Raw genomic sequence first — 16,081 nt, forward strand, 5'->3', positions numbered from 1 at the left:
TCAAATTCATCATCTTCCTATTGAAGACAATGACTCGAGGAAAGGAGTGTAGGAGCAGCTTGCACGAGATCGAGAACGCTTCCAACGTCGTATTATGCAACTAAGTAGTATAATATAGCGAGCACTATTTACAAAACGTATAAGAATGATGAATCATATTCTTGAACCTATACTAAAAAATCATTGTATAGTATATACACTTAACAAACTAAAAATCTAAGTGGAGGTGGAAGAAGCAGCAAGTGGAGGTGGAAGAAGTAGCAAGTGGAGGGAGGCGGTTGTGCCGGCTAGAATAAAGTGTAATAGTGGGGTAAAGGTCTTAAGAGAGAGAGAGAGAAGAGCTCGGAAAACGTCATTCTGTTAGAAGAATCATCACCAGTAGTATCCACTTCCTTCACCACTATTCTCAAGTCTTCGATGGCAAGACGGACTTGGAAATGTTAGATAAAATAGCTATGAAGCCCTTTGATCCACTACCGGAGAAAAATTATTATGAACTTGAAGAAAATCATTGTTATTTAGTGACAAACTTTAAGGAAGAAGATGACAATCGAATTATTCTCGAGCTCGATGCTGAATTCCAACTTATTTTACCAGAGTGAATTTCAAGAGCCATCATGAAACATTATGATCTTTATATATTCCTTTCAGATCATGTACAAAAATATTGTTTACAGATTGAATATCATAGCGCTGGTAGATTACAATTTATTATTTAATGTAACAACAATGTATCTTTATTTCAATAAAGTATGTACAATAAATTTATTATAAAATATATTGTGGAGAGGTAAATGAGTCACAGGTATTTCTACTAAAGCAGGTTTCGACTTGTTCTAATGGACTCACAAGTGATGATGCTCAAATGGAAGTACCTCACAGGTGAGAGCGAAGGTTGGGGCTCTTATCATTAAAATAAAGCAATAATTATTTATTATTATTATGACATTTATTTGAATAAAAGTTACTTTACATAAACGTCTTTATTTTTTCATACGTATAAAGTCATATCTATCCATGAATTGTGCGAATTGTCGAATCCCAACCATTTAACGTATACTTGATTACCACGTTCCCTTAAAACTTTTTCAATGAGATATACATCAGGATACATAGCTTTCTGTAGTTCTTGCTCGTAAAAACCTCCAACAATTGGATTGCCTTTATAATCTCTTAAATGATAAGTGATAGGCTTTGTCTTCGCAACTCGTTGAATAGTAAAAATCTCAGTAGACCAGTTAGGAGTGTATCCTTTTTCGAAAACGTGTTTAGACTTGCTCACACGTACTTTATCGCCTACATGAAATTTAGGGCTCTTAACGAAAAGACGTCGGTCGTAAGAAAATCGTCTCAACACTACATTTCATTCTCTTTAGTTACGTCTTTAGGCTTCATATCTATCGTACGATGTTTTCGATTATTGTAAGATTTCAATAAATCAGCTAGAATATTGATCCATTTGTAATTTCCTTGAAGACTGAATTTTTTCCACATGACATTTTTTAGCGTGCGATTGAAACGTTCACAAATAGTTGCCTTAAGATTGCTATAGGTTGAATATAGATTTATTTTATACTTTGTCATTAGTCTTTGAAAATTTGAATTGTAGAATTCTTTGCCACAATCCACATGTAGATTTCTATGAGTGCGTCCTTTTTTTAATGTAGACTTCATTGCATAAGCAACATCTACACCAGTTTTTTGTTTCACAGGAACTGCCCAAGCGTAGTTTGAAATAGATATCGAAAGCCTTTGTTCTCTCTCGAGTAGTCTTGCATCTCTACAAGATCAGCTTGCCATGTCTCATCTATTCCGCGTACATCAACTTTTCTATGGGGTTAGTTTCGACGTGCTGGTTTATGTAACTCATCCACCACTCCTTGATGTTTTATTATTTCAATCTATTTCTTATAATTAAATGAATGAAAAGTCAGATGGCGTAATCCTTATTTCTTTCTCCTTATTATTATCATTATTATTTGTTTGTAAATATTGAATCGCTTCTCCATACGATCGTAATTGTATTCTTATTATATTTACAGATTTTTTAAGATTATTTATTGTAGTCGTAAGCGTATCGACGTTAGCTTCACTAGTTTTTTGCAGATTATTTATTGTAGTCGTAAGCGTTGCGACGTTAGCTTCACTAGTTTTTCGCAACGTTCGTAAGTTTACATCATCGTTACTCTCCTGAGGATCGGCTATATAACAAATTCTTTTGTCATTCGCGTCGTATTGTCCGTCTTCAGTGATATTATACCCTATACCGGGAGGACCTCGATTACCCTTCTTTTTTTTATTCAATATACGTCCAAACACATCAACACTCATTTTATTACTGAGTAATATTTAGGATTCTCTTAATATATATAGCCAGCTTCACGTAATTCTTCAATAATTGAATGAATTTCATTAACATGACTAGAATTACCGGCGGTTTGTTCGGCAATAAGCAATCTCAATCGATCAACGAGCTCGTTTGGATCATTCCAATATACGTAATCAAATAACTTTCCTTTTCTAGCTATTTTATAGTTAGGAAAAAGACCTCTTCCATCAATAGTCGATTTTCGCTTCTTAGCGCTACTGCTCAAAGATAAATTTGGATCAATATACTTTTTGAATTTATTTACATGCTTATTGCGATATTTTCCATTTGTTTCGTATCTCTTTCGATGAGTGGTAGTGATTTCAAGAATTTTTATATAATTTTCAATATCCAATAAACTGATTAATTTAGAATCAGGTTCTTTACGAAAGAGAAGTTCCATTAAACCAAGCGTCTTGCTGTATGCTTTATCATTTACAGTTACGTAATCGTTTTGGAAGGAAATTGGAGAATTGCCTATGACATGTATTTTCATGTAAGCGAACACCAAATGTCCTGTCTAAATTACTTTTCTGCTGAGGTTCATGCAATAGTCGAACATAGTTTCCTACAATCAAATTATCCAATAGCTGTTGTCTGTGTTCTGTAGTTACATTTGAACTACTTTTGTTCAAATTTATAGCAGTTGTATCAAGTGATGATTCATCATGATCATCATCATTATCATCAATAGAAATAGCAGACTCAAATGTAGTATCAAGCGGTTGTAATGTAGAATTTAATTCATTAACAGTACTATTGAAATATCTAGATTTGTAGGGAGTGTCAGTTGCTACTTCTGACTTGAAAACATTATCGAACTCGATTTTCTTTTTTTTTTTCGTTGGCTGTTCAGCAGTAGTAGCGTTACTTTTATCAGGAGTTGCCTCTACGAGTTTCTTCAATGGATCAACCATAGGTTTAAAAGTTTCATGCAATGTCTTTTCTAAATCATCTTTACCGCATTTTATTAGTTGATACTTGCGTCTTATATCATCACGAGCTATGGATAATTGCTCGAGCACCTTCTTTTCTCTTTCAAAGTCAGCCATGTTTACGCTTCTAATTTCTGAAATTAAATAATCTTCATCCACTCACTCATCTATATTTATAGCAAAAGAATCAAATCTCTTTCTATATCGTTCATGATTTATTGGTCTGTCTCTGTCGATAACCAAAAACCCATGATTATCGTCTCTCCAACATTTTGAAAAGAGATAAGACAATTAAATATTAATAAAAAATATAAATTGTGCAACGGTGGTCGATTCAATTAATCGAACCGTTCACGATTCTGAGTTTCGCGCGTTAGTTCTAAGTATTGAGAAAGGGAGGGGACGCGCGATCTTTTAAATTAGCAGTTACATCTCAGCTGTTACGTGTGTAGTACCGCCAAAATAGTTTAGCACAGTGTTACAACGATTTGCCAATAAAAAAGTTTTCTGGGATTTTGGATACTTGTGCAAGGGTGAGCGAGGAAGCAGCAACAGTAGCAGCATCACGGAAGCAGCAGCAAAAGTGACAGCTATTAAACAGCAGATTTGCGATCGAGGCAGCACAGCTGATTTGGATCGGAGGAGCAGCTTTAATTTGCTTCAACAATTACGGCTGATCACCGTAATTGCACCGAAGGGTACCTACCTGCACCTGCACCGCCCTTAATTATCGCGTGACAAAATATATTTGCTATTTTGTCCAACAGTGTTAGCGTTAATTTTTTGTATTCGCGTCGAGCGTTAGATCGCGCCAATATTCGTATCTTCTCTCTCTCTCTTTCTCACCGAAAGTTATTTAATTGTAAATCCTATTCGCGTGCGTCAGTCTTTCGGCCCGACAAAGACTGTAGAGATTTTTATTAATAAAATCTATTAAACTTATTCGCCGATTTCGTCATATGATTTTTCCTAGTAGTTTAAACAATTGAAAAAAGGCTTAGGTTTTAATCCGATTATAGCTAGGGGATCAAGTGTATTAGAAGCAAAGTCGATTACACTTAAAACTCATCGAGTATCACAAGGCACGTGACTTAAGGTGAGTTCAACTCTGCTTGATCGAAGACAACTAAGTTAAGTCAGCTGACGTTAAGGCGAATACACGTATTAACATACGTGTTAACGGAGCGGCGGTTTGCTCTGCATCGTGGGAGTTTGCTCTTAAATAAATTTCTCATTTTGCAGATTTATCCCCCCGTTACAATTGATATAATTTTATAATAATACTTACTTGTTGAACAGTAGCTTTTATCTCTCGGATTTGCAGTCCTTGAGAACTGCTCTCCTCCACAAATCGTTGCAACTGAAAAATAAATGATAATAAATAAATAAGTAAATAAATAAATAAATATATGACAAAAAAAATTTTTACAGTTATTAATATTAGAATTAAGAGCCGATATAACGGCTCTTTTGCTACGTTCTGTGCGGTAGGAATAGACAGCTGAAATTGAATAATATTATTATTAAAAAAATTCTGAAAGTTATTTTAATTATTTTGAAATTATTTAAAATTATACTTACAGTTTCTAAAAACTCACACGCTTTGATAATGTTTTCCATAGTTTTGTTTTTTTCTTTTTTATTAATAAACTTTATAAAAAATATAAAAACTTACTAATATTTAAATAATCAGCACTTCTCTGTGAACAGCTCGAAGTTTCCTTTAAGACTGACCAACGAAAATCCTACTGAACACTCACACTATTATCAGGTACGAATTTTCTACAATGTATGTAACGCTACACACAAACGTAGACATTCTTTGAGTGAGATAGGACGTTTGGTGTACCCTTTTCCTCTCCATGTAGGCTAGAAAGTTTGTCACTTTCTAAAAACTCTATAAATCTTGACGTCCCGGTGACTTTATGGTCATCCGCAAAAAAATACATTAAACGCAGATGGTCACGCGTCCGCGCTAATGAGTTTGTTTGACCATCCTTAAACCGTCTATGATCTTCATTTGCGATAGTCATAGGCAACATAGAGGGAAGGTAGTAACCATAGATGCTCTCTCTTTCTGAAAGTAGTGGAGAAGCTTGATCACTCTCAAACCAGCTGTGATCTACATTTATGATAGACATAATCAACTTAAGATAATAGGGTAGTTAGCAAGCATAGCTGATCATGCGTTCCCCTCCTCCTCGCACTGTGGTCCACGCTGAGTCAGAGCTAGAGAGAACATACGTTTACTATTATAGTAGCGCATCCCCATCAGGCCAGAACTATAGACAGCATGCGCTCCCCTCCTCCTCCGCACGCTCAGGACCTATACCAAATGTATGCGTGTGTAGCTAATATACACAATATACATCCTCTAAGGTACATGTGGCATTGGCGTTAGATGTGTTAGAACGCTAGCCTGCCAACCCAGAGGACTCCGGTTCGATTTTCCGGTCTGTCTCTTAATTTTTTTCAAAAAATCTTCGCTATTTTCTATTCGTTTCATTCTCAATGTAGCAAGTAAATTGTCAATAATATATATTTATACCTTTAAAAAAAAAAACATTTAAATTTAATTAGACTGAAAGCACTAGGTATAGGGTCCCTAGGGACTAGGAGCCCTAGGGACTAGGAGCTCTAGAAACCTTCCTCAAAAAATTATAAACAATTATTAATATTAATAATAATTAACATGGAAGGGTTAGGCCAGGGAATCAAAGGGTTAAACCAGCGACCCCCACGAATATTGTTAATAATAATTGTTAACAATAATAATTATTATTAACATGAAAGGGTTAAGCCAGGGGGCCAAAGGGTTTAGCCCGGTGGGGCCAAAAGGTTACAGACCCCCCGCAGGTGTGCTGGAACATACATTGCTATACTACTTATCTAAAGTACCATTTTTTTCTAACTTTGTTGTTAATTATTTTTAATTAATATGCGTGAAAAGCTTTTTAACAAAATCTTATTTACAACTAATTACAAATACATGTTCTTAAAATTAAATCAAGTATGTATTAATATTATGTATTATAAATTTCATTTATAAAATTTCTATTATTTTATTTGTCTATTGCAATTTTTATCAACTTGCAATTCAACATCTATTAGGCTTTAACATATATTTCAACTCATAATTAATTTAAACATTTTATCTTTAATTATTTCTATTTATTAATTAAATATCTTGTGAATTTTTAATTATATTATTGTTTAATCATTCGACTATATTTAATTTAATTTTACTCACCAATTGATAACAATATTTTCAAGATTATTCTTAATCATTCAGCAAAAATAAATTTTTAAACTTAAAAGCTTCAAAATATTTAGTTAATTTACGCTTAACCTGAGCTTTTGATTGAGAACGTTTCAGGGATTTCATAAAGTCTTAATTCTTTCACATAAAATGGATTTCCATTTCTATATATTTTAACATTTATTATTATATTTCATTCCCATGTTAAGTTTCTTAGTTTTATGACTTTACCTCCCTTTATCTTTGCCATGTGTTAGCCTAGCCCGGCTGGCTGTGCCCTATTTAAGCGTGAGTATGAAAAAGAAAGAAATAATCGGTCATTTTTGAGAAAAATTAGTTGTAAATATTTTTTATACATAGAGTTTCCTTTACTCGTACTTTCTAATTAAAACCGACAAATTTTTTCAAACGTTTTCTAATTCATGACTAGTAAGGTTTCTAAAATAGAATATTATTATTATTAAGCTTACTTATTAAAATACACTCAACAATACGATGTATTATTGATTCAACTTCTTGCTATGATTCACTGTTTACTCTATATTACAATTATTTATGTATAAAAAACATTTATGATTTACATATTACATATAAAAAACTTGATTAGTTACATATAAAAAACTTTTGTAAGTTTATTTTCGTTTATCTAGTTCAGATAGGACAATAAATAAATCGTCAATATAATGAAACTTTTTTAATCTACATATACATAATAAATATATACAAGTACTCCAATGTTGGAGAATCAAATGAAATAAATAATTGAAAGATTGCCATAGTTAATATATTTATATTTAAGTACGGTTGTGATACTATCTTCCCAATAAGGCGATAGATTTAATTACTTTTGACGATATATATAGATACACTAATCTGTTTTTACCTAATCTTTGATTACTCTTGTGTAAAAGAATCATGTGTATGACAGATTGCTACATGCAGATTTTTCCAATGTACTACATGACCGATACAAGTTAAGCTTTATACTCCAATAGATTATATATAAAGTCTGTCAGTTTTAATTTTAGGTCTGTCAAAATAAATCTTACAATATGAATATCTTTACTTCTAAGAAGGATCGAGTATTAGCTTATAATTTTATTAAATCAATCTAAGAAGTTTAATGGTTTTTTCAAGTTATGAAGTGTATTTGTAAATAGCAATAACGCTTCTGCTAATGAATGTATAGTCTCGAACTGACAATTATCTATAAATAAATATAAGAGAGACCGTTAATTGAATATAATATTATATTGGTTTTTTCATAGATTTAAATCGACGTTCATAAAAACACACTCAATCAACAAAATTAATTTTTTAAATCGTGTATCGTTGAATATTAAATATTTTTCATCAAAAATACGAAATCTAATTCTTATTCTCATAGTTGATAAATGTTATCAGTAACATATTGATGTCAGTTTTTATAGATGATAAGAGTTTCAAGATAATGCTTCCGACTAGATCTAAAGTAATCTGAAAATATCGTCATGTTAGTTTCATGTGAGCAACCATCATAATTTATTCCAGACAATAATAATATAAAGAATAATATTATTTAATTACAATAATACATATTTGGAATAATAAGACAGATTTTTTACAGCGAAACATCACGGCTAATTAATATTATTTTATAACTGAATATTGTAGTATCAAGGTAAATAATTTATACATACTATGGTAATATAAATAACATATTTAGAAAAAAATATTCGTTTTTCACCTTATTTCATCTATTAAAAATGTAGCTAAAAGAATATCTTGAGATTATTCTTCTTTGTTACAAACTAAATACGCACACACACATACACACGCGCTCACACTTTCTCTCACACACACACACACACACACACACACACACACACACACACAAATCAGAGTACAAAAAAATTAAACGATAACTAAAACATTCTAAGTAATTAAATTTCATTCATTTTTAAGGGGTAAATTACGCCATATCAAGTTAACAACTTACAATTTTGCAAAGAATTAGAAAACGATCGTTATAATATTATCGAACATATACATTCATATATTTATTCACATACTTACATATATAGATAATTTTACGTTATTAATCTAATTTTTTTAATTAGAAAAAATATTTGATTAAATCTTCCGTGTTTGTCCCTATTTTTTAGAAACGTTTTATTTTTGCACTTTTGTCTTTCGAAAACCATGACAATTTGATTGAAAATTATACACATGTACATACACTGCCCATTTATTACTTTTGTCATACCTACACCAAAATCAGACAAAGTTCGAATTTTTGTATCTCAGTCGGAAATCATCGTATCAAAAAAAAAATCGAAGTGCGTTTTGAAGGTTATTGTAATAAATTTGATTTCACATGTAACGAAAGTTAAAAAAAATAAAAAACTGTCTTTTTTACGATAAAAAACAGATTAAAAAATGTTCGATTTCTTTCATCTCGATTTAAATCAATGTCAGTTTAGAACTAGTAATATGAGCACAAATATATGAACAGAGTCAAAAACTAGTCTTTCCCCTTTACGATGAATAATCGCGCATTTTTGTGCGAACTTTTTTACTGGAGTTAAAGTCACTTTTGTAAAAAAGACGCGTTTTTTAAATCTATCATAACCTCAAATTCTATTGGTTTTAAGAAAAAATGTCATTGAAAAAAAAGTTTGAGGGAAAGGGCAAAGTTGAAAAGATAGTGAAAAGAACCCCGTATAAAATTAATGGGAAATTGGTCCCAGTCGTATAAGCTGAAAATGCGGTATGTTGTAGTTTTCTACTTTCTTATCAAAAGTTCTCATGGGCCCGAAGTAAAGCTACGAATAGTTTCAGAGATATTTAGGGATGAAGTTTGAGATATTAGCTGTCGGCCAGATTAGGCTTTGTTAAGTTTCTAGTAGTTTGTTTTGTAAACTGAGGTTTTGTAATAAACTTAATCAGTAGATACATACGAGGTCCGTCCGGAAAGTATCAGGCCTACGTTTATATCTTCGCGCCATAGTGTTTGAGCGACCTCTATCTGACAGAAACGTCAACAGTAAAGCCTCACGAATCTATTGGTTACTTACTGTCACCTGCCGGACGTATAGTTCATACGCAGCGTGTCTTTGTTTACAGTGCCTTTTTCGCGTTCATCGGATTTTGATATTGTCCAAAATGACTGAAAAACAAGATCAACGAATTTGCATCAAATTTTGATTTCAACTCGGAAAAACGATTTCGGAAACTATTGAAATGATGCAAAAGACCTTCGGAAGCGAGTGTATGAGCAAAACACGAATAAAAGAGTGGTATAAACGGTTCAAGGATGGTCACACTGCTGTCGATAGTGATTCTCATTCCGGCCGACCTTCGACGACAAAAACCGCAGATACTATTGAGCAGGTGCAACTTGCAATCGAACAAGATCGTCGTATGACTGTGCGGGAACTAGAAGAAAACCTTGGGATACCAAAAACTATCATTTCAGAAATTTTAACCAAAAATTTAGGAATGAAACGCGTGTGTGCGAAATTCATCCCAAAATTGCTCACAGTAGAGCAGAAGAACATTCGCTTAGAAATCGCTCTGGACAATCTGGAAATGGTCAATAATGATGATAATGTGCTTAGAAAAGTTATTACAGGTGATGAATCATGGGTTTATGGTTATGATGTTGAAACAAAACAACAATCTTCACAGTGGAAGCATTCTGAATAGTAGATAAGCAATGTATGTTCTGGGACACAAAGGAGCCGACAAAGGATGCCGCCAATGTATAAGGATACGTGTATGTTCTGGGACACAAAGGAGCCGCCCGATGAAGGTGTGAAGGTAGTGACACCTTTTAATTAATGGTCAGACCCCATGGTGAGTGCCTAAAAGGGATTTGATGTACCTTTGACACCTTCCGCGTGCCAGTGGGCCCCATGCTGAGTGTTAAGGGGCATTTGATGTTGGTTTGACACCTTGCGCGCGCCGCCAATGTATAAGGATACGTGTATGTTCTGGGACAGAAAGGAGCCGCCCGATGAAGGTGTGAAGGTAGTGACACCTTTTAATCGCGATAAGGTGAGACCCCATGTCGAGTGTTGCATTTGATGTTCGTTCGACACCTCCCACGTGCCAGAGGGCCCTTCGAGGGGGCCAGTCCCCCCCCCCCCCGATAGTAGGACGCTTCACCCACCCACCCACCAACCCACCCACAGAGGTTGTTAAGGTAGGATGCTGTAGAAGTCGGTAGGGTGTTTGGTAAACTATATGCTTATGCTGGCTGAGTGAAGGACCCTCGGAGAGGGGGTAGCGTCTCTAGCTTGCTAGACGCGTACGCCGTATAGTGAGGATGCTGTTTTCACTCTCTCTCTCTCTCTCTCTCTATCCCTCTCTCTCGCTCTCCTTCGATAGCAGGGCGCTTCACCCACCCGCCCACCCACCCACAGAGGTTGTTAAGGTAGGATGCTGTAGAAGTCGGTAGGGTGTTTAGTAAACTATATGCTTATGCTGGCTGAGTGAAGGACCCTCGGAGAGGGGGTAGCGTCTCTAGCTTGCTAGGCGCGTACGCCGTATAGTGAGGATGCTGTTTTCACTCTCTCTCTCTCTCTCTCTCTATCCCTCTCTCTCTCGCTCTCCTTCGATAGTAGGGCGCTATGGGGCCCCTTCGACAGAGTGAGACCCCATGCTGAGTGTCTAAAAGGCATTTGATGTACCTTTGACTTCACCCACTCTCCCACCCACCTACAGAGGTTGTTAAGGTAGGTTGCTGTAGAAGTCGTTGCTAAGAGTCTAAAGCATAACCGATGTTCCTTTTTTAAATGAAGATGCGTTCTAGCAGCGTGCACTATCCTTTTTCAGGGCCACACATATAATTTAGGAAACTTTCGACCACCCACACCAGCTTGCACTTTCTCCAATAACGCTTTACCTCATGCTGAGGGTTAAAACGCATTCGATGTTCCTTTTTCAATGAAGATGCGTTCGAAAGTATGTAAACAGCAGGTGATTGGAGATAGAGTAATCTTAATGATGAATTTTCTGTTAGTCATTTTACTGCTTTTTTGCCTTAGAGATAAGGTTTTTGAGTTAGCCTTGTTTAGTTGCGTTAACATCCTCCAACATGCTGAGCGTCTAAAGCGAAATCAATGTTCTTCTTCCTTTAAAGATTTTTATCAATTTGACTAGAGTTTCTTTTGGAGAGTAGGAATCATCCTGATTTTTTCGAAAATCTTTTCCGGAGTCAATCGTTCGGTAGTGCTCAAGAAGTATACATCGACGAAGCATTTAATATTTTTAGTAACTATTCTTTGCTTTTTATAAAAAATTAAAATGGATAGTGTACAAATAATAAGTACAATAAATGCCATGATTATTTTCATGGTTAATGTAAGTATTTTTATCTATATATTCTATTAATTATTTAAGACAGTTTTTATAATAAATTTTTTATTTTTTCAGACTCCTCCGATGCTGCTAGCTAGTTTACCAACTAGCATATTTTATTGCTTAATTATTGCCATTTTAAGAGTGGTAAGTATTTTTTATATAATATTAAATATATTTATTTTTAATCTTTTTATTTTTGCTTTTCCGCTAAATGTAATCGTGACGGTGCCGTCGCATAGGCGACATATTCAACAGATATTAACAGTAGTCATAAAGGTATGTATATAAATAATTATATTTAAATAAGTATTTTTAAATAAGTATATATATATATATATATATTGTTTTCTTAGTTACAGAGCGATGTTCAGAGAATAGAAAGGGCTGCAGTCGAGAGAGCTGTGGCTGAAAGAGCTGCGGCCGAAAGAGCTGCAGCCGAAAGAGCTGCAGCCGAAAAAGCTGCAGCCGAAAAAGCTGCAGCCGAAAAAGCTGCAGCCGAAAAAGCTGCAGCCGAAAAAGCTGCAACTGAAAGGGCCGCAAGCGAGAGGGCCGCTGAGCTCGAAAGGGCCGCGGCTGAAAGAACAGCAAAGGCTGCAAAGTATGCAGCTGAAAGGGCTGAAAGGGCTGCTAAAGCTGCGGCTGAGAAGACGGCGAGGGCTGCATAGTCTGCAGCCGAAAAGGCTGCGAGGGCTGCGAACGAAACGACAGCCGTAAAAGCAGCCAAGAAAAGATGTCTAAACGCTGTTCCGTTAGCAGCGTTTACATCTCTTCCGCCAAAGAAGAAATTTCTGAAGGTAAGATTATTTATTATAGATAAATACATTTTTTTATTTAATAACTAAATTTTTTTTAAAATAAATATTATTTTTTAGATGAATGTTGCTACTGATGCTGTGGATCGAAATGAACCATCGAGATGTCCCATGAGTAGCATTGAAAATGCCCTTCCACCGGCAGTCATCGCTACCAGCAGTAGCAGCAGCAGCAGCAGCAGCAACAGTATAATTTCACCTACCACGAGCAAGCAGAAAGTGGTACCTAACGTAAAATGTATCAAAATAATCGAGGACCCTAGTGTATTTTCCTGTTTTAGCAGGAAACCAACACGACCTACCAAACCATGTGGTAGGAAAAATAATTGAAAATTAAAAAATTTTTTGTAATCTAATTAAATTTAATGTAATAAAATTAAATAAATTGATTTAAATTTAAAAAAAATATCTCTCTCTCTTTCTCTCTCTCTCTCTCCCTTCCTCTCTCACTCTCCTTCAACGGTAAACATGCTGACTAGATGCATGTCCTAGGAGAGGGGGTAGCATCTCTAGCTGCTTGCTAGCAGCGTACCCCGTATAGCCCTTGGAGAGGGGGTAGCGTCTCTAGCTGCTTGCTAGGAGCGTGCTCCGTATAGCCCTTGAAGAGGGGGATAGCGTCTCTAGCTTGCTAGACGCATACGCTGTATAGTGTAGATGCTGCTCTCTCTCTCTCTCTCTCTCTCTCTCTCTCTCTCTCGCTCTCCTTTAATAGTAGGGTATTTGGGCCCTTGGAGAGAGGGTAGCATATAGCTTGGTAAGCTATATGCTGCTCTCTTTCTCTTTCTCTAAGCAAGCGCTATAGTATTTTCATTAGATTTCGGGAACCTTTCAACCTCGATTATTATTTTATTCGAATATTAATTAATAAAACTTATAGAATTTTCGTTTAATTATTAATTTATTGTTCATTCAACTATACATTGAATATAATACAGTCTGTCTATAATCTTTATTTTCAGTAGTTGACATCGCTATATTGAAATATTGAATTGAATTTTTATAGGTAATATTGTCCACTTCATCAATACCTTCCATTTCAGATTGCTTCAGTCTAGCTTTTATCCATGAAAACAATCTTTGTGCATTTGTAACGGCACATACAAAGTTAGCTGGTTTATTATAATGATATGTACATATTGTTTCTAATGGGTAAGGTAATGCACTCATTGGAGGACATCTCATCTCGCTTTCAAGTTCTAAAATTTTTCTAAAAAAGGAAAAAATTTTTAAATAATAATGATTTTAATTTCTAACAAAAAAATAAATAAATAAAAATACTTACTTTTCAGGTAAAATTTTTTGTAACCATTGTTTCTTTGTTAATCTTTTTACATAAATATTTCTAGAATTATTTAAATGATTGTTTAGTACACGTGCTAAATTTTTATATGGAATAAGACCGGAACTCCATAATAAACCATGATGACACGTTTCTAAGAAATGATTCACTTTTCGATACTTGATAGGAAGTTGAAACCAATGATATGGTGGTTCGAAGAAAAACACAGTTGGAACAGTATCTATATCTAATGGTAGATATGCTAGTTCTTTACAAACAAAAGTCTCGTTAAAACTTTGAAAACCTTGAAAATCTATTACGAAATCCATTTGAAAAGATGCTGAAGTTAATGTGAACTCTACTAGTTCCCAAAACCGTTATGAGATATGAGAGTAGAGGCACGTGTTTGTTCTATATAAAGCCTCACTATTCGAAAGTAGAGGGCGCCATAGTCAGCATACCTCACCAATCGAAAGTATAGGGCGTCATAGACACTATATAGTATGGTTATAGGTAGTTTTTATTAAATTCCAACAATATATATAATTTATTTTCTTTTTTATTGAAAAGCATCGTATACATTGATTACATAATGTCTTGTTAATTTCAAACTAATTTTTTAACATCACCACTAATCGGGTTATATTGTACAATACGATCGTGTAATATTAAGCAGTAGGCTGCAGTATCTTCAGGAAAATCAGTCCGAGTTTCAAATTCTAGGCGAACATCGACTGGCGCGCTTTTTAATGTTTCATTTTGTTTGGAGCAGTCTATAACTATTAGCGGTACTTTATTAATGAAATCTTTTTTATTGAGTAACGGCTCGTTTTCTTTACCATAATAAGAGTTTTGAAAATTAGTATACATATCGTAGAGAACAGCATACTGATTTTGATTGATATTCAAATTGAGATTTCCATACGGATAGCATTGTGAATTGAGGAATAGCTTCACATTACTAATATTACAATGATCAAAATTACTAGAATTAACACTCGCCGAACTTTTACGTTTAGTTTGAAAAGCTAAAATAACAAAGCGAGGCTTTTCCAATTGATTGGAAGTCTTAACACTCCAAACATGCTTTGATGTACGTGGTAATTTTGGATACTCATACATTTCCCAAGTACGATAACTCATTGTAATTGCACGATCTCGTCCGATCTGATTGAGTAATTTGATTTTTTCTTTGTCTGCAACCATCACATATGGCATCAGCCATTCAACCTTAGTTAAAGTAATTTTTGTTTTTTCTGAAGCAGCAGGATTCCCAATTGGAGCAGACAAAATAGCATTCAAATCATCTCTTGATCTTGTGAGAATAAGTTCATGCTTGACATTGACTACAATTTTCCGATAATCTTCAGCAAAGCCCATCAACATACTGAGAGGTATAGTCACATCAAAAAAACCTTGAGCGTTACATATTAAAACTTCATTGTTATCACCATTCCATCCGGCATTTTCAGCGATAGAGCTCTGACATGGATTGAGTGAAAGCCAATTTTTCATGAGAGTTGTTAAGCCTACATTTTTCACTTTATCAATTTCAATAGCATTTATTTCATATCGTATTTCCTCGAACAAATGACAGAGGGCGTTGTTGACTAATAAAGTGTTCTCCACTGGCGTAGTACCGTCCGGCTTGGTTAACCTACCACAAATATGAATCATACTGCGCGATGGAAGCAGAGATAAATCTTGATGTTTAATTGCTATATGAATTTCATCGCTATTATTGAAATATGATAATGAATAAGGCTGATGCGCATGAACTTCATAATGAGCTATAGACTCATCGAAAGTGACAGCTGAATGAATGTCTAGAATTCCCTCCATATTGTTGTTGTTGTTGTTGTTTTATACAACACACTAATATGCACAATATTTTCTTCCACGATTTTCGACGACTTCTAGTCTCAAGCTTTTCAGGAATTGAATGTTCTGAGGTGTGAGCGGTCTGATAGCTCGCTGTTGACTGATTGCTGTTCGACATTTTTGTCTTTTAATATAGCCTCGGCCGCTCTTTATATTGTAAATGATACCCATTACTAAGATATGGTCTTTATATGCACTCGC

At 34.6% G+C, this 16,081-nt stretch overlaps 1 protein-coding gene across 2 annotated transcripts in view; it reads left to right on the forward strand.

The window, feature by feature from the left end:
* The first annotated feature begins 8,087 nt into the window (after nucleotides 1-8,087).
* Nucleotides 8,088-16,081, forward strand: part of LOC131672115 (spermidine synthase) — a 604,553-nt gene continuing 596,559 nt past the window's right edge. For both annotated transcript variants that reach the window (XM_058949100.1, XM_058949119.1), the window contains exon 1: nucleotides 8,088-8,222. The gene's annotated coding sequence lies outside the window, so the exon portion shown is untranslated. The remainder of the gene's footprint in view (nucleotides 8,223-16,081) is intronic.

This window comes from Phymastichus coffea, unplaced genomic scaffold (genome assembly GCF_024137745.1).
Source record: "Phymastichus coffea isolate CEN01 unplaced genomic scaffold, Cenicafe_Pcof_1.1 PCOF00011, whole genome shotgun sequence".
NCBI lineage: Eukaryota > Metazoa > Arthropoda > Insecta > Hymenoptera > Eulophidae > Phymastichus > Phymastichus coffea.